At 38.8% G+C, this 19330-nt stretch overlaps 1 long non-coding RNA gene across 5 annotated transcripts; it reads left to right on the forward strand.

Moving 5' to 3' along the window:
* The first annotated feature begins 4466 nt into the window (after nucleotides 1-4466).
* On the forward strand, nucleotides 4467-16952 carry LOC133716048 (uncharacterized). 5 transcript variants are annotated; one of them, XR_009849325.1, is made up of 6 exons: nucleotides 4468-4876; nucleotides 5136-5291; nucleotides 14622-14715; nucleotides 15583-15768; nucleotides 16258-16381; nucleotides 16535-16952. It is a non-coding gene; the product is annotated as an uncharacterized LOC133716048 (long non-coding RNA). The 5 variants fall into 5 exon arrangements; XR_009849324.1 differs by having other exon boundaries at nucleotides 4470-4872; XR_009849327.1 differs by having other exon boundaries at nucleotides 4467-5291; nucleotides 16258-16420.
* Nucleotides 16953-19330: the final 2378 nt, after the last annotated feature.

Consider the following 19330-nt stretch of genomic DNA (forward strand, 5'->3'; position numbering starts at 1 on the left):
CATTTCGAGTAGACAACAGCGCGACATGTGACCAGCGTGTCGACGCATCAACCAATACCATAAAGTATTTAAAAGGTCCGCATGATGGTTGAATTGGTCCACAGATATCCCCTTGGATTCTCTGTAAGAACGGAATGAGTATTTTGGGATCCTTTGCGTAGGACAGTCTCGGTCCTAATTTCCCGAAGGAACAGGCTTTGCAAAATGAGCTAGGGGCCTTAGAAGCAACCAATGAGGATTTTGGTTGGGCCTGCGCGTCTGTAGCGCTATTAGAAGCAAAATGTGTGACTACATCTCCCATCATGGCGTTGGAGCCATGGGAATTGTTGGTGATGGCGTCATGGCCATTGGGAGACACAACCATGGCATCATATCACGACCAGGGTGCCCTAGTTAGTCATGCCAAAGCCAGTATATGTCGGAATCCAAGAGATCATCTCTTATGACATTATTGGATTCAATTGGTCGAATTGTAGTGACATAAAGTCCACTAGATTGACACATAAGCTTCTCTAAGATGCGTTTTCGTCCGCAATCATTAGAGGTAATGCAAAGGAACTCTCTTCCGTTCTCAGTGTGCGTTTTCGCATGGAATCCGTTGGCTCTTATATCTTTAAAGCTCAATAAGGTTCGATTTGCCTTAGGAGCGTAGAGAGCTTCTGCAACTTTAATCAAGGTGCCATTTGGCAATAGGAATTGGGCGATTCCATGTCCTTGAACTAAACCTGATGGTCCAGCCATCGTAGTCACAGAGGAATGTGTAGGCAACATCTCTAAGAATAATTGCCTATGGCGTAGAATGGTGTGCGTAGTCGCACTGTCTTCGAGACATTGTACTTCATCCATTCCTTGAAAAGAAAAGCTCATAATTAAAAAGGAGTCATAAAGAAAAGAACTCAACTTTCATTAATAAGCCAAACGGAATTACATCATCGTTTCTGTGACCAAAGAAAATCTAATCTAATAAACTAGCTAATGCAAAACAATGGCGGTCATCCAACTTCTTTCGGTAATTCCAATGCAAATGTGACCAGGTGAGTAGAGAGATGTCGGTGGAGCAAAACTCGCTTAAGTACCACTTATCTCAAAACCTTCCTAGACATCACATTTACATTGCGTACGCCTACTTTGAAGAAAGACTAATACCATTGGCATCTACTACAAAAATAATATGGCAATTGCCTACATCTCTTGGAAAATAAAAAGACTTAATCAAAATCGCCAGTTTCTGGGTCTTGATCCTTGTAGTCTTCCACCCTTAGATTGAGATCGCCATCTTGATCTTCTTGTTCCATGTAATTTGCCTCCCTTGCTTCATAATACATCTTGTATGCGTTTGCAACATTCAGGGATGCTTTACACGCTTTTGCCTAATGTCCTGGTAGTCCACATTTGAGGCAAGCATCATTATGGTCAGGTTCCCTTGATCGAGGCGCTTTGGGAGCGCTTTGAGGATGGTTATTTCTCTTGGTGGCGTCACCACCATAACTGGAGGCTTGGCCTCTCTCTCTCTTCACACGTTTGCCTCCACGGTTCTGTGCACGCCTATCTTGGCGGTTTCCTTCCTCTTTAGGGTGAGAATATGGAACAGAACGTCCAGAATTATCCCTATTTCTAGGGTTTCGCTCCTTGAGCCCTCCCTTAGGGGAACGACTATAATTAGACTCCGGAATATGCTTGGTTCCCACGGATCTAGAATTATAGTTCTTCACAAGTATGTTGTCGTGCTTTTTAGCTACGTTCATGGCACCAATAAGCACATGAAATCTTGTGATGCGTCCTACATTGACATTAATCTGATAGTTCTTGGCTACCATCAATGCAAAGACGGGGAAGGTGGAGAGGGTCTTCTCGATCAACATCGTATCAGTGATTTTCTGTCCACAGAATTCCATCAAAGATTTGATACGAAGTGCTTCCGAATTGTAGTCAAGTACAGACTTGAAATTACAGAAGCGGAGGCTATGTCATCTTACTTCTAAGTCTGGAAGCAGGGAATCACGAACGTTGCCAAAACGCTACTCGAGTTCTACCCATAATTTTCTTGAGTCTTCCTCATTGAGGTACTCATTCTAGAGCGCGTCATTCATGTGCCTTGTCATGATAATTATGGCTTTAGCTTGATTTGCCTCAAAAGCAGCAGCTTGTTGAGGAGTAAGCACGTCCTGACTTGGCTCTTGGATCGTACTCAAGATCCCATCAGCCTTAAGATGTTGGCGCACATCACGGACCCACTTGTGGTATCCAGCGCCTATTGTCTCTAGTGGAGCGAAGCTCAACTTGTTCAGGTTACTCATCCTGAAAAAACAACAAGAAAGTAGGGTTAGTTTCGGAGCGTAATGGGCTACCACGAAAACAATAAAATTTCTGAGCGTAGTCGCTTCCAAGAAAATTCGATTCCAAGAGGGGTTTTGGATTAGATCGAAACAATGATGTATGTGGTCGATCGTTTTTCTTCTCAACAAACTCTAAGTTTGGAGGACTCTACAAGCTCCAAGCTTGGAGTGAGCACGAACCCCCACAGTGCGGCTTTATGTATCCCCTATGAAGAAGAAAGGGGGGTAAAAGAAGGGATGTTGGAAGTCCCCGAGAAAAAGAAGAAAAAATCGAAAAACTTTAAAAACGGGAACTTTTAGAAAAGTTTACCTTGAAAAGATGCCGGAAATCTTGACCGGAAAAGAAGACGGAGGTGGCCGGAGGTCGCCGGAAAAGTGGCCGGAAACTGGTGGCCGGAGCTAGGCAGGGCCACTGCAGGTGGTGTGCAGGGGCCGTGCAGGGCTGGTAGGCAGGTGCTAGGCAGCTATCGGCAGATGCAGGCACAAGGGTGCGCAGGTGTCGGCAGGGGCTATGCGAGGCTTTCAGCAAATGTTGACAGGGGCAGGCACAAGTGTGCGCAGGGTTCGGCAGGGGCTATGCGAGGCTTTCGGCAGATGTCAACAGGGGCAGGCACAGGGGTGCGCAGGGTTCGGCAGGTATCTCGGCAGGTCTCTGCAGGAGGCTTGCAGGGGCTGTCGGCAGGCGTCAGCAGACACAAGGCAGGGCCGGTCCGATTTTTCCGATGGCCGGTTCAGGGGTTTTCCGGCCGGTTCCGGTGGTTCCTCCGCCGGTTCTGGGCTCCTTGGGATTAGGGCTTCGATATGTGGGGTGGTGATTACAGAATTTTAAAGGTTACGAAATTAGGGTTTTCAGGTGGTTAGAGCTCTCGTGCTGATAACGTGTTTTAGGGAATCAGAACTTGGAAGAAATTCGCTGTGTATTCTCATTGATAATAGGGGTCTCTTTATATAGAGGACTACAATGCATAGAATCTCAATCATACAAGGAAAGTAATCTTACATTGAATAGGAATCTATAACCCTATTACCACTAGGGTAAGTAACATAGAGTTTGGGCCAAACGCATACTAGGGTTTTCCTTGAACAAAAACTTTATTTTCTTATAGATATTATTAAAACTAAAATTGTTTTGTTTATTCATCTGATCATCTCTCTTCCTTCTTAGTTATCCCCAGGAAACTTCAACATTAATGAAATAACATCCTAAGATGTAAGAGATGAGATGTGGAATCAATAGTCCTCAAACCTCTCTCCCTCTCCAGAATCTTCTTCGTCGCCATGGTATGAGATCTGATATCTTAGTTCCATGATTCTAATATCAATACTGAGCTTTGTGAGATGTGTTTCAAGATCTTGCTCTTATTAGACTTGACATCAGACTATTATTAGACTTGATTAAAGTCATAGAATAGAATCTAGAGAGCAAGAAATGGATTGTGCCGGAAAAAAAAAAAAACGAGGAAGGCTGAACCATGTTGCTCTGCTTATAGTCATGGTGGATAAAGAGAGAGCTGTGAGAGCAAGTTCACCAGTAGTCAAGAAATGTCAAGGTCGAGAAGTCAAGAATTCGACCAGTCAAGTTACTGTTCACTGCCACTGGACATGGGTTTCCACCCGTTTTTTTTTCTTGACCGGTCAAGACTGTTCATCAATTTTAACTATTCATTTTTCACTGTTCTTTTTTGTGTTTTAACTGCTCATTTTTACTGTTCACTTATTTTTCACTGTTCATTAATTTTTGTTTTCATTATCGTAGTCTGGTTCAAATCTGAGAATTTCATTGGATTCTGGTGATGATATATATTATTGTCTGCATATCAACATTGGCTCAAAGTAAAACAAACAGTAGCTTTCTTTTCCCAAATAAGAAAATATCCCAAAAAGTCGAAAACAAATATACTGAGGAAAGAAATAACACAAGAATTGATCAACTCACTACTAGAATAATGTCATTAGACATCGCCACTATTAAATCGGTCAGGATTGCACCTGATGTTAAAAATCGTGCTAACATCAGTTTGTTAAAAAACCGATTTCTATTATTATTATAGACATCGGTTACGAAAATGAGAAAAGTTTCGTTTGAAAAATTTTTAAAAACGCGGAGGGACTAAGTTTTAAATTTTGACAACCGCGACCCGTAGGGACCAATTATTTCATTCCCCCCAACACTTCGTATTTTTTTCCTCTTTCTCTAAAACTTTCGAACCCTAGCTAATAACTGTGAGACTCAGCAGCTCATTCACCTTGCCGACCTCATCGTTCTCCAAGCTGACCTGCCTTGAGTTCCCGACATCCTTCTCCAACCTGACGTGCTCCAAGTCCCCGACTTCATTCTCCGACCTAAGCCGACTGGAGCCGCCTCCGATCTGACCCAGAGTCCCCGACCTCGCTCTCTGACCCTGAGTTTCCGGCCTCGCTCTCTGACCCAACCTCCCTCTCCAGACCTCGAGCTTGAGATCCAATCTGAACTCGAGCTTATTAGCCGACCTGAGCTTGTCATTCTCCTATTTGAGCCGGCTCTACGTCTAGTCGCGTAGGTCCTCTTTCTCTCTTCTCTAGCTTGGTGATTTCCTGTCCGGTTTTGATCTAAAGTTCAATCTTTTTTGTTTAATAAGGTTGGGCTGAAAACGAATCAGAGGGGTTTGGTTTTCAAAGCTTTTGAATTTTTGATTTTTATGTAGCGTTTTCCCTCTCCCCAAATTTCACTTCCCTCCTCCCCCAATTTTCAACTTCCCTCTTCAATTGAAACCCACCATAAAAAAAAGAAGTTTCATTCACTCTGCTCCCATTTTTCAGTTGTAATAGAAAGAAGAAAACAAACTCGAGCTGAAAATGCAGTCGATCTGATTCGACTCGGCGGAGAAGGCGGCGACTCGTATCAAGGGTTCAACTCGTAGTTAGATGTGCGATATATTCTGGGTTAAGAGATTCTGGGAAACATTTCAGTACAAGGTGAGGTTACTCGATCGAATTTGGAGGTTACTGGATCCTTTTTTTTTGTAATCTTTTGATTATATAATTTGTTTGATATGTTGAGTGTGTATTGATATTGGATTATGTTAAGTTGATGATAAGATAGTGTTGATATTGGATTGTGTTACGCTATTGATAAGATGGTTGTAAGTATATTGGCCCATTGCCATTCAACACATGATTTCCCATTACAACAAGGAAACCGGAGCCTCAAGAAAAACAAAGAGAAAGTGCACAAGATCGGGTCTTGAAGAAAAGATCACGCCAAATTGAATCACTGATCTTGAGTTTAATGTGCATTTATTCCATATTAGTTGGTATAATTCTAAATTGATACGCATATCGTTGTATTGAATCAATAAATCTCTTATGTATTAAAGTGGTTTTTAACATGCATATCAATTTGAGATCTTGTTTAGGTAATTGTCGATTGCATATTCAAAAACTGTTTTAAACCTTTCCTTGTTTATCTCGATTAATTATTAAGAAAAGATTTGATTGAGGGGGAGTTATTCTCCCTTATAAAAACGTTTCAAAACTAAAGTTTGGGGGGGGTTTTTTTCATGGTAGAAATTATTTTATTTTGAACTAGGTGTTTTGTTCAAATCGTTTTTCTAAAAACCCTCCTTACTTGTTTCATGTGTGAGATTGCATAATTTTCCTCATTCACTCTCAAGATCGGTGATTCAATTGAGTGAAAGGAAGATCAAAGATTGATTGTCTAGAATGTTGAATTAAGAGTTAGAACGGTTGTAAAACAAGTTAGCATTTGTTGCTAAGAGAAAGTGTTTGTTATGAACAACACTACTTGTGTTCTGTAAACTCTTGTGTTTATTATTGGATTGTTCTTCTCGTGTTGGCTACGTTAAAAGCCACGCAGTGAAGTTTCCTCAGTGGAGAGGTTTACACTGCGTTAGCAAATCTTCGTGTCGTGTTATCGAATTTTCTTTAGTTAAATTCATTGAGATAAAATATTGTTTCATAATTAGTTCCATCTAGTACTTTCATTTGGCATCAGAGCGGGTTCTAGAACTTTCTAGTGATCCCAGGAAAGATGGAACACTCACGTGATCGGGCTGCTGGTGGATCTATAAATAGTCCTCCATGGTTCGAAGGTGGATGTGAAAAATACACTCAGTGGAAGATTTACATGAAGTCATACCTTTATGCTCAAGATGAACATGTGTGGAATATTGTAGAAAATGGCTGGACTATACCTATGATAAAAGCAAAAGGAGAAAGCTCTTCCACTGCCACTCCTAAACCAAGGAAAGACTGGACTGAGGAAGAAGTTCGGGATCTGCAAGCAGACTTCAAGGCTAAGAACAGCATTTTCACAGCCTTATCTGAACTGGAAAAGCTGAGGATCAGTCACTGTGATACTGCCAAACAAGCATGGGATCTTCTACAAACTACATATGAAGGAAACAAGAAGGTACGCGCTCAGAAATTACAAGCACTGATTTTTGAATTCGAAACTATGACTATGGGAGATGATGAAACCATTGATGATTTCCACGGTAGAATTCTTAAAATCTCTGGTCAGTGTCGTAGTCTGGGAGCACCATTTGATGAAGATAAGATTGTCAAAAAGATTCTTAGGGCTCTGCCAGAAAAATTTCACTCAAAAGTCACTAGCATAGAGGACTCATTTGATATTGATGTGTACCCACTTGATGAGCTCATCGGCAATCTCAAAACCTATGAGATGAGGCTAAAACCTGAGAAGAAGAATAAAGGCGTAGCCTTCAAGGCAGTAAAAGGGGCTGAAGAGGAAGAAGAAACACTAGATCTTGCCTTACTCACAAAGGAGTTCAAAAGATTTCTAAAAACCAAGAACTCCTCTAGAAACCCTAATGCTCCTAAGAAAAACACCTATGGGGGAAGCAGCAGCAGTAATGATTACAATAGCAAGAGTGGAAAAGGAAGCTTCAAGGGAAATCACTCTGGAAAACCTAAATGCTATGAGTGTGGTGGCTATGGCCATATTTCTACTGACTGTGGAAATAGGAAGCATGGAAACAACATCAACAAGTCTCTTCTCTCAACTTGGAGTGATGATGAATCTCTAGAAGTGGAAAATCTGGCACTTGTATCGTCACTTCTACCTGATTCCGACAGTGATGAGACATTCTCTGATGATGAAACAAATATCCGCTGCAAGCAACTCTACAAAGCTTCAAAGGCCACATTACTCAGAAACTTGAGCTTAGAAAAGGAAGTTGAATTTCTAAGAACAGAAAAAGAAAAAATGGAGCATATGTTGGAGACTTCACAATCCACATGGGAACAGGGAAGAAGGAACCCAGTTGCTGAGATGTCTATCCCATCCAGTGATCAGAACTCATCAAGTTGGAAGGCTGAAAAAGGTGAACTTCTGAACAAAATAAAAATGCTGGAACTAGATGTGAGGGGACAACAAGTCCTAAACCTGGAGTTATTGGCTAAAACTGAGTCTCTACAAGACGAGTTAAAACTAACTCAAGAAAGATTCATCAAGTTCGATATCAGCTCCTCTTCCATGTCCAAGTTGCTCGGATCAGGAAAAGCTCCTCATGATACATGTGGGCTAGGATACACTGGAGAAACTTCCAAAATCACCAAGTTTGTACGAGCCTCAAAATCATCTGTAGAGCAGAAAGATGTCTCCATTGATGATCATGTCAAAAGTATAAAGGAAGGAAATTCAAACCAACAACATCAGGTAAAACTTGACCAAGAATTCCCCACTGGTCAACACAGGTACGCAAACCCTAGAATCTTTATCCCTACTTGTCATCACTGTGGTAAGATTGGCCATATCAGACCTAGATGTAATGAACGGTTTTCAAACTTAAAATTTTCTCAAGAAAAATGTACTGTTGAAACCCTACAGGTGGAGCTTAAAGAACAAAAGGAACTCATTAACAAATTAACTGAAATTGTCTCTAAGAAGAATCCTCAAACTGAAAGAAGAAAAGATGTCTGGACCAGAAAAATTGAAAGCAAAAATCATAGTTCCATTGTTAATAAAACTGATGATACATGTCTCTTTGCTTGTGCTAGCCAAACTCATCAACGCTCTCACATTGAGGCAACTTGTTTAGTTGCTTTAACTGCATTAGCTGACAAGCGACGAGATTTTTGGTATGTTGACAGCGGTTGTTCAAGACACATGACCGGAGACAAAACATGGTTTACTTCATTTGAGGATGAAAATACCTCAGGATCAGTTACGTTTGGAGATGGGAGGAAAGCTAACATTCTAGCTCGAGGTACGGTAAACACTCCAGGTATACCTAACCTTAAAAATGTGTTATTTGTTGAAGGATTAACTGCAAATCTGATCAACGTCAGCCATTTGGCTGATGACTATGAAGATGTGTGGTTTAACAAACAGAGATGTTTGGTCCTAAATCAGAAAGGAGAAGGTGTCATGGGAGGTAAGAGATCCGTCGATAACTGTTATCATATTCAAGCTAATGAATCTTCCTGTGTGCAGTCTTGTTTGTCTGTTAAATCCACAGAGGAAACCTTTGAACTTTGGCACAGAAAGATGGGACATGTCAACTATCAGGATTTGCTGAGGTTATCTACCAAACAATGTGTCCGAGGCTTGCCAAATTTAAAAGGTAAAACTGACAAGATGTGTGGAGACTGCAAGGTGGGAAAACAAACTAAGGCACCTCACAGAGTGGTAAATTCTGCAACAACCACACAAGTATTGGAGCTATTACACATGGATCTCATGGGACCAGCTCAACCTGAAAGTTTTGGAGGTAAGAGTTATATACTAGTGGTTGTGGATGATTTCTCAAGATATATCTGGGTAAATTTCTTAAAAGACAAAACTGAAACGTTTGAGTCTTTTAAAAGCTTAAGTCAAAAATTAATCATTGAGAAACAGTCTTCAAACAAATGCTTAGTGAGAATAAGATCAGATAATGGAACTGAATTTAAAAATGCCTCTTTTTCTAACTACTGTCGTGAGCTTGGTGTATCACATGAGTTCTCAGCTCCAATCACTCCTCAACAAAATGGGATAGTGGAAAGGAAAAATAGGGTATTGCTAGACATGGCTCGAGTAATGCTACATGCTGCAGGTTTAAGCACAAACTTTTGGGCTGAGGCGATCAGCACTGCTTGCTATACAATAAATAGAGTACTCCTCAGACCAGGTACTGAGCAAACTGCTTACGAGCTGTGGAAAGGTAAGAAGCCAAATGTTGGACACTTTCATGTTTTTGGCAGTCCTTGCTACATTCTACGAGATAGAGAGCACCTTGGTAAGTTTGATGCTAGAAGTGATGATGGTGTGTTCTTGGGATATTCTCTGACTAGTAGAGCGTATAGGGTTTACAATAAAAGAACTCGTGTTGTCATGGAATCCATTAATGTTTCTATTAATGATCAATGTATGAAACATGAAGAAACATTTGCAGATATCTCACCCTTCTCGATCACACCATCACAGAATACTGAAACATCATCTGAGGAAGAGGAAGAGGTAATATATGACAATATCTTTGAACCAGCTCCCACCCAAAGAAGAGGGTTCAAGCAAGTCCAAAAGGATCACTCCACTCATGATATCATCGGTAATCTAACTGATGGTCCGATAACAAGGAGAAAGGCTGCAGTCCAGGTAAGTTCCTCTGAGGTAAGTAAAGAGAATGTATTACTGTGTTTTATTACCGAAAATTTGGCAAGCATGAACATTATATCTCACTTTGGTTTTGTGTCAATTATTGAACCAAAAAATATTAAGGCAGCTTTGTTGGATGATCACTGGATTAGTGCCATGCAAGATGAACTGAATCAATTTACTAGGAATGATGTATGGTACTTAGTACCACGACCTAGTAAGTGCAATGTTATAGGAACTAAGTGGATTTTCCGAAACAAAAGTGATGAAAAAGGAAATGTGATCAGAAATAAAGCTAGGTTAGTTGCTCAGGGATACTCACAAGTCGAGGGACTTGATTTTGATGAAACTTTTGCTCCAGTTGCACGGCTAGAATCTGTGAGATTACTACTATCTGTAGCATGTCATCTTAGGTTCACATTGTTCCAAATGGATGTCAAAACTGCCTTTCTAAATGGGAATCTTCAGGAAGAAGTTTATGTGGAACAGCCACCTGGCTTCCAAGATCCACATCACTTAGATCATGTATACCGGCTTAAGAAAGCTCTGTATGGGCTAAAACAGGCTCCCCGAGCCTGGTATGAGAGGCTCTCCACTCATCTTATAGAAAAAGGGTATGCTAGAGGGTCTATTGATAAAACACTGTTCGTAAAACAAACCAAAAATGACATTATTATTGCCCAAGTGTATGTTGATGACATTGTTTTTGGTTCCACTTCCAGATATCTTGTCAAAGAATTCCAATCTGTCATGGAAAGTGAATTTGAAATGAGCATGTGTGGTGAACTAACTTTTTTTCTTGGACTGCAAGTAAAGCAAATGGACACAGGCCTGTTTCTCTCCCAAACGAAGTACGCTGAAAATTTGATCAAGAAATTTGGCCTTGAATCTAAGAAGACTGTGAGCAATCCCATGAGTACCACTACAAAGCTAAGCGAAGACCAGGATGGGAAATCCGTTGATCCCACCCTGTATCGTAGTATGATAGGCAGCCTACTCTATCTCACTGCTAGCAGACCGGACATATCTTTTAGTGTGGGAGTATGCGCTCGCTTTCAAGCCAACCCTAAGGAATCACACTTGGAAGCTGTCAAGAGAATCATTCGCTACATATCCGGTACAATTAACTGTGGAATTTTCTATACCTTTGACACTAATGTGGAAATTCCAGGGTATTCTGATGCTGACTGGGGAGGAAATCTAAAGGATCGAAAAAGCACCTCTGGAGGATGTTTCTTTATTGGAAATAATCTTGTGGCGTGGCACAGCAAGAAACAAAATTGCATCTCTCTATCTACAGTAGAGGATGAGTATGTTGCAGCTGGGAGTTGTTGCACACAAATGTTATGGATGAAGCAAATGCTTCATGATTATGGCATCTCTCAAGGTAAGTTGTCTATCTTCTGTGACAACACTAGTGCCATTAACATCACTAAGAATCCGGTTCAACACTCTCGAACAAAGCACATTGATCTTCGATATCATTTTATTCGGGATTTGGTTGAACAAAACATCCTTGAGTTAAGCTTTGTACCCACTGAAAATCAACTTGCTGATCTATTCACTAAGCCTCTTGACACTGCTAGATTTGAGATGTTGAGAAATGCCCTAGGGATATGCTCTAAGCATTAAGGCACAAGAATGACTGTCCACTATTGATTGAGAAAATTATGATCTTAGTATCCTTTGACCACAGTTACTAGTGATTTGTACATATTTTCAGCTATGTATCTTTTGTTGCCATGCCTTATTCTGGACAAATTGAATTGTGTACTCATGTTTCGTCCATCAATCACGTAACCCCACTATGCACTTTCACCTATAGCCTTTGTGGTGGCATGTTTTTATGTTTATTGTCAAACGAGATTTGGTGAAGTAGTAGAACTGCTTAATATGCTCATATGATTCATTCCCTCTTCTCAAAGTAATCAGATCCTAGTTGTGGTGAACTTTCTAGGATTTGTAAGAAACGAGAATGGATAACTATCACTCATCTCTCAAAGTAATCAGGCCTTGGTTGTGGTGAACTTTCTAAGGTTTGTAAGAAACGAGCTGGTGAGTGATCTTTGCACGTAAAATAAAATCTTCCCGACAACTACTCGAGATTCTCTCCATGGAACATCCTTGTTATGTTTAGTACCCTAAGAACATCTGTTCTGGGAGTTACTGAGAAGAATCTTGTTACATGGGTTCAAATTGTCACACACCAAAGGAAGTTAATGACTACAATTATATCCGTGCTTGGGAACAAATGTTCCTACTCCTTCTAAGGAGATTTCATGAGCTTAACTCACATGTTCAGTTCTCTCACTTCCCTCCTTCTCTCTGTCACTAAACCTATTTCTAAGCCCCACATCATGGTTATACTCACTTTTATCACAGGTTACTTCCTAAGGTCTACACATGAGTACCAGTTTTTTTTTTTTTGTTGATAGAATACATCATGCATCATTCTCTGAACTATGTGCGTCTCACTACATGTCTGTGTTCTCTGTGATTCAACTATGCTATTTTTTCTTTTCTCGATATGACCTATGCATTCATTGCCTTGATAATTAGCAAAGGAAACGATTCTCTGATTTATTTGCAAATTACGAATATCTTGTCTCTTCGTTTCTTTCCTTGATGGCATTATGACTGCTCTTAATTTCCATCATGATTATGCCTAAGTTGAGGGGGAGAAGTTTTCTGCATGCGTATATCTAGGGACAATAAATTGTCATAACTTCTCTCCTCTCTTGAGACGCTATCCCAATCGGTGTGATCTTTGGTTTTCTTTAACCCTAACTGTTCCCTATATTTAGCCTCTCTTGTCTCCCTCGGATTTTACTCTTGGTTTTCTTTTGTGTGCAGGTTCATACACTGACTGATTTCTCTAATCATGGTTCGCACAAAATCAACTACTAGACTTGGAGGACATCGCCGACTCCCTCCTCCCGAAGACGGCCGTCAGGCCGCTGCAAGAGCAGGGATTCTCCATCCCGGCATGCACCGTGTACGCAGTCGCAGTCCTCCTCATCGTTCACCCTTGTCTAGCGCATCTTCTGCTGCTCCTCCTCCTGCCTCTCTGGACAGTCTCCGTGACCAGATCTTGGTGGCAGACTGGCGCATTGCTTGTCTCACGACGGACATGGACGACATGCATTCTCTTCTCGTTCGTACTCGTCATGCTCTGACCACTCTCACACAGGAGATCCGGAACATGCAGCGCCACCCTCCCGGGTTTGACGCTCCCCGTCCTTCCAACGCCATGCCGGAGCCTGTTGCATCGGAGGAGAGCTCGGATTCCATTGATGAAGAGGAGTTTCTTGACAACGTCACCCGGCTCTGTGAAGAATTTGACGTGCCTTCCCATTCAAAGGGGGAGAAGTAAACTTCTTAAATTTTTCTGCTCTTTTTGCTTTCGGCAGTTTACCTTCCATCAAACAATGTTTATTTTTTCTTGTTGGTTTGTAAGTGCATAAGCACAGACTATTTATTGTTGGATGATTACTATTATTTAATATGGTCTTATTTTGGCTACTTGGATCTGGAAAAGGATGGAAACTGATTCCTTAATCCAAGTAGTACTCTTTGTGTTTCTCTGTGAAAACTAACATGCAGGACAAAAAGATGGAAAAATCATGTGTTGAATGGGAATGCCCAAAGGGGGAGATTGTAAGTATATTGGCCCATTGCCATTCAACACATGATTTCCCATTACAACAAGGAAACCAGAGCCTCAAGAAAAACAAAGAGAAAGTGCACAAGATCGGGTCTTGAAGAAAAGATCACGCCAAATTGAATCACTGATCTTGAGTTTAATGTGCATTTATTCCATATTAGTTGGTATAATTCTAAATTGATATGCATATCGTTGTATTGAATCAATAAATCTCTTATGCATTAAAGTGGTTTTTAACATGCATATCAATTTGAGATCTTGTTTAGGTAATTGTCGATTGCATATTCAAAAACTGTTTTAAACCTTTCCTTGTTTATCTCGATTAATTATTAAGAAAAGATTTGATTGAGGGGGAGTTATTCTCCCTTATAAAAACGTTTCAAAACTAAAGTTTGGGGGGGGGGGGGTTTTTTCATGGTAGAAATTATTTTATTTTGAACTAGGTGTTTTGTTCAAATCGTTTTTCTAAAAACCCTCCTTACTTGTTTCATGTGTGAGATTGCATAATTTTCCTCATTCACTCTCAAGATCGGTGATTCAATTGAGTGAAAGGAAGATCAAAGATTGATTGTCTAGAATGTTGAATTAAGAGTTAGAACGGTTGTAAAACAAGTTAGCATTTGTTGCTAAGAGAAAGTGTTTGTTATGAACAACACTACTTGTGTTCTGTAAACTCTTGTGTTTATTATTGGATTGTTCTTCTCGTGTTGGCTACGTTAAAAGCCACGCAGTGAAGTTTCCTCAGTGGAGAGGTTTACACTGCGTTAGCAAATCTTCGTGTCGTGTTATCGAATTTTCTTTAGTTAAATTCATTGAGATAAAATATTGTTTCATAATTAGTTCCATCTAGTACTTTCAATGGTGTTTGAATATTACTCTGCCATATACGATTTGGGAAATTAGGGTTCTTGTTGATTGTGTAGTAATTCAATTTTGAATTTTGAATTGTTATTGCTGCTTAATTGTGGTTTTTTTTTATTATTTTTTTTTTAAATTTTAATATCTACTAGTAATTGTGCAGATCTACCAGTAATATTACCAGGATGAGTTTTGAATTTTGATTCCATCAAGAGGAATGATGCCACTGGGCACCCTGCTACTGTGACTACTGGAGGGTAAGTAAATAGCCTTATATGGAGACTATAGATCTAGTCTCTAAACAAACAGGTTCATAGTATAATATGGATATTATCTACAATGAGATGAATTTCATATTTTCTTAGATAATCTTAATAAACTTTCTAGTTCCAGCATAACAATGGCTTTGGATGTATAAGGATTGCCACATTCTTGAAGGATAAGTAACTGATTGGATTTGGAAGACTGTCAACTAATAAAAGTATAAACTTTACCTGTTTGTACTTTTGATATGACTCAAATGAGGATTTACAGTTGTTTATCCTCGCAAGGAGATAAGCTGATAGTTATTGAAATTTGTAATTTCATTAGGAAAATTTGGATTTGTTGATTGATGTGTTTGGAGTGGTAGGGACCTTTCTTGGAGTTCTTCTCTTTTAGTTTGCGACTTGTCCTTTGTATGGGTTATTTGGCTGGAAAGAAATAGTACTATATTTAATCACATGCTAGCTAATTTGGATCTTCTTTCACACATGATTGTATTATGTACAACAAAGCAACAGGTATCATATGGTTATGGCGGGATTAGTAACATAGAAGTTTTAAGAAATAGAATAAATGGAGAAAACAGAGTGTGTTAATAGCTGCTGTAGTTTGAGAAAACCTGGAGAAGTAGAGAAGAAAGGGAGGAGAAGAGAGACAAAATGATAATACCAAGGCAATAAGTCTTTAGCAAAACTCAAAATTTCTTTCGTTCTCTGTCTTGACATTACATAGTTCAGATCAAATAGGAACTGCATGGTGAAAAGAACTTCCATTTGGTTCTGCAACTAGCTGAGATCAAGTTACAGATGAGTGACAATATCTTTATTTCTTTCAACAGGATGGTGTATTTAAATCTGAAGGATGACGATCAGATGTTGATCTTCTTCTAATAAACATAGCTACAAATTCCTTGAAAGGGGGACTTGCTAGTGAGGTTTGGGGTGATATACAGCTTGCAGCACTGCGTGCACTTTTGGCATCTTTCTTGTCTTCATCTCGTGTCCGCCCCCCTTACTTAGCTAAGGGTGTTGATCTTTTCTGTAGAGGTAATTCCTTTAAGAATATGTACTCTCATTCTTTCTTTTGATTATCTCATGGATTTATCTGTAACAAACAAAGTTTATCAACTTCAGTTCGTTGACACAGTTCCAAGCTTTAATCTTTATAGAGATTAATATTAGCTTCGTCCAAAGTTTATAATGTTTGATAATATTTGATTTACCATTGGCTTCCTGAAAAGGTGGATTTGATATACTGTTGGCTTCCATAGAAAGTTGATCAGCAGGCTGTCTTTAGTTTCTTTGTTCCTGGTTAGAATTGAACTAATGCTAGGACTTTACAAAGTGTTTTGCAAATTTAGAAGCATAACCATTTGAAGTTTCAAGTGACTTATGTCCCTGCTTACCTTATTTTCTAAATTTGTTAACCTTGTTATTTGAAGTTTTTGAATCACGAAGATGATTCTGTTTATGATTGATCTGCTTTTCTGCCCTTTTAGTGACCTTTGATTTAACTTGAGTAAGATATGTATGCAGGGCAGCTTCCATACCAAAAAGCAAGGGTGGTACATTTCTTCAAATGAAATTGGTTTACAATCAATTGGCACCAATTTTCCTGTTTTTGCTTCAATGGATTGATTGCTCGTCTTCATGTTTACTTGTAAGTTACTTGAATCTTTTCGACATAGTTGTATATAAGGTTGGTTTCTGCTTAGCTGTTCATATGTTACTGAACTGACTCAGATTTGTTTAATGGTTTTCCCCTAATAATAATTGGGTCCAAGCTCTGAATGTGTTGGTTTCATGTCTTCAGGTACGCTCAGATGGGAGGGCAAATATCTCGTCTTATGGAAAAAAAGCTACTTCCAGTAGTTTATGTGAATATATTTTTGCAAAATCTCTTTCTCAGTTTATAGATATTACTAATTTCATGTTATTTTGATATCTTTATTAGGTGAAGAACTTGAGAGCTGATGAACTTGAAGAAGACAAGAAAGAAGCTTTGCCTTATTTGTTTCTCACAGCCATGTTTATTGGATCATTATGAATAATTGATTCATTCCATTTTGTAGCCAAATTGTTTTGTAGTAGGTGAATTGGGGTTTTATTTTGTCCATTTTGTAAACTGTTAAGGATGATGATTTCAGATAAAATACTCCAATATTCAAATCACTCTTGTCAACTGTTGAAATTGCAATTTATAGCAGCAGCTACATATTTTGTGGACATCATCTTCTTTATAGAATCTGATGTCTAGATATAAATTTGAAATCAGTTTTAACCATAAAAACTGATGTCCAGTAATAGAGATACATCAGTTTCAAAATAAAAATCGATGTTACTAAAATATACAGACATTGATTTGTTATTAAAAACGATATATTACTGAGTACCAGACATCAGTTCCAAAATGAAAATCGATGTTACTAAACTATCCACACATCGGTTTTTTTGTCAATAACGATATATTACTGAGTACCAGACATCAGTTCCAAAATGAAAATCGATGTTACTAAACTATGCAGACATCGGTTGTTTGTCAATAACGATATATTACTGAGTACCAGACATCGTTTTTTCCTCATCCACTGATGTTAATGTAAGTAAATATATCGGTTCCTACAATACTAGACTTTGTATATTGAATCTAATGTCACACCCCGAATTTTTGAATAAAGGATTCAAATCCGGAACATGACTAATAACAATACAAATAACGTTCTGAATTTTTCTCTCAGAAACAACCACTAGTTACACCTCTTGATATTACATAAACCAAATCCTCAAGCTACTTATTACAGCACACTCTCACCAATCAAATAGTAAAACTCAAATGAGTATAATTCTCCTCACAAAACAAATGCTGTAAATCTAATACTAATACTCTAAACCGCACGATCACTGCTCTGATTCTCCTGACCTGTGAGATTACCCGCTACACAATTTGAATAGTGTACCGGGAATTGCAACAACACAAAACCCGGTAAGCTTTTGACAGCCCGTATGAGTAAACAAGAAAGAACTGTTGATTTATTCAATTATATTTATTATAACTCAAGTAAACAATCAACACAGTCACACGGTAACTCCAAAAATCACATAAACATAAAAGCAAGTATATTCTCGATACTCTCTTTTAAAACTCAACATTTGACTGATCACAACCAACAACTATTGCAACATTAATATGTGAAATAACATTAAAGCAAAGCATGCTTGATTCTCTTTTCACTAACACCTTCACATATTAACAATATATCACAGATAGATATTTGATCAAAATAATATAAGTACACTTTTCATTTTAGTGAATTTTCGGATTAACTGGTAACAAATCAATAAATCCACGTGTTAGGGTCCATAATACCAAAACACGGGAAAGCCAGGTTGACTGGTAACAAATCATAAATCCACGTGCTAGGGTCCACTATACCAAAGCACGGGAATCCACATGCTAGGGTCCACTATACCAAAGCATGGGAAAGCCGCAGCATACTCAAGGTCCACTATACCTAAGTATGTATACTCAAAGGTCCACTATACCTATGAGTATAATAGTGCACTATCTGTAGGGAACTAGAGCCCAGGCTTAACGTCTCATAACATCAAAACACATTTACCAGTAATTCACTTAAGCACGGGGTAGTAGATAACACCCGGCTTCACAATTGTACTTTTCAGACATAATCAAATTCACAAAATACAATCTTTATAATTTATAGATCGTATATATGTATATATACACCCACATAAAGAGACATATTATTTCAAGACAAATCTTTATTTCTTAAAATAATTTCCACATATTCACAATTGGGCATATAAAATAGCTTTCACACCACATGATCAACATTCCATTATTCAACAATTAAATGCGAGATTAATAGCTTGAATAATATCAAATCCATTCTCAATCATTTCATCATACCAATCACACGTCAACCAATATATATATTCCACGTAAATATATATATACATTATCATCCGCTCAGGGATGACCACTAATACCAACTATAGTTCAAGCATAAAAACCGTGAAATTCATTTGTATAATAAAATCATTTTACTTACCTATGGACCGTAGTTGATCAAGTCTATATAATTTAAAACAAATATTTATTCCATAAATATTTTCACACAATTACGACAAAAAATAAAGTAATTAAATTTATTCAGTTCGTAATATGAACCACGTGAGGTTTACTCACCTCTAATCCAGCTGCGTCTTCTTAACAGCTAAAACAACAATTTTCCCGAATTGTCCGCCAAATCAATCCATCGATCACCTAATCCAATAATGATCTTAACTTAGCCAACAACTCATAAACGTACTTAAACGACGATCCAACGGTCGGATTCAAATTAAATGATGATCCAACGGTCAGATCCTCACAGATCGCCTTTAGAATCATCCTCCTAAATTATCATGAAGATCCAACGGTCTGATCTTCCTGAATCGCCCTTACTAATATCTCCATAATTTTATATGAAAATCCGACGGTCAGATTCTCACGAATCGCCTTCCGAATCACTATTTCACAATTATACGAAGATCCAACGGTCGGATCTTCGCTCGTGACCTCACAAAGTCATCGGGACAGTCATACGAT

The sequence above is a fragment of the Rosa rugosa genome, chromosome 6 (genome assembly GCF_958449725.1).
Source record: "Rosa rugosa chromosome 6, drRosRugo1.1, whole genome shotgun sequence".
NCBI classification, from domain to species: domain Eukaryota; kingdom Viridiplantae; phylum Streptophyta; class Magnoliopsida; order Rosales; family Rosaceae; genus Rosa; species Rosa rugosa.